The following is a 607-nucleotide window of genomic DNA, read 5'->3' on the forward strand; positions in this document are numbered from 1 at the left end:
CTCTTGGCTAAGAGCTTCATACAAACAAGTACTAGGGATACGGTTGGTTGACGTCACTGTGACCCATCCTTTTCCTGTTACTATGAGCCGAGGGTCCACTCCCAAAAGGCAGGCCAGTGGTCAGGGGTTGGTAGGACCCCTGCAGCCTGCCCGCAGCAGGAGGACCCGGGGCACCGCACAGTATGAGTGCAATCCTCTTAGCTGGAGTCAAGTTCACGTCTTCAAAGAGCCAAGTTGGGCAGGGCTCAGGGATCTCCTTGACCCTCCCCACCCTTGAAGACGCCGAATTTTCAAGTTCTCAGTGGCGAACATCCAGAAAAATGTCACTTTATGGAGTCCACTACCAACCCCGGGAGGTTCCACAAATGCCAGCTCGTTTCTTCTTGTTTCCCCGCCCCCCTTCCCCGTTCCTCCCGGAGGCGCAAGGCAGAGCCACACCACCAGAGGGCAGCAGCGACCGCCCGTGGGACGTCCAAAGACAACAGAGACCTGGGCGGGCAGTGCAGACCTGGCCCAACCTCCAGCTTTGGGGCCGGGGAGGGGGGGCCCCCTTCATGTCAATGGATCAAAGGTCCCCTAGACAAATGTTCAGCAACTCGTTCATTCC

Source organism: Peromyscus californicus, unplaced genomic scaffold, assembly GCF_007827085.1.
Source record: "Peromyscus californicus insignis strain IS unplaced genomic scaffold, ASM782708v3 Scaffold_2__1_contigs__length_46816999, whole genome shotgun sequence".
NCBI lineage: Eukaryota > Metazoa > Chordata > Mammalia > Rodentia > Cricetidae > Peromyscus > Peromyscus californicus.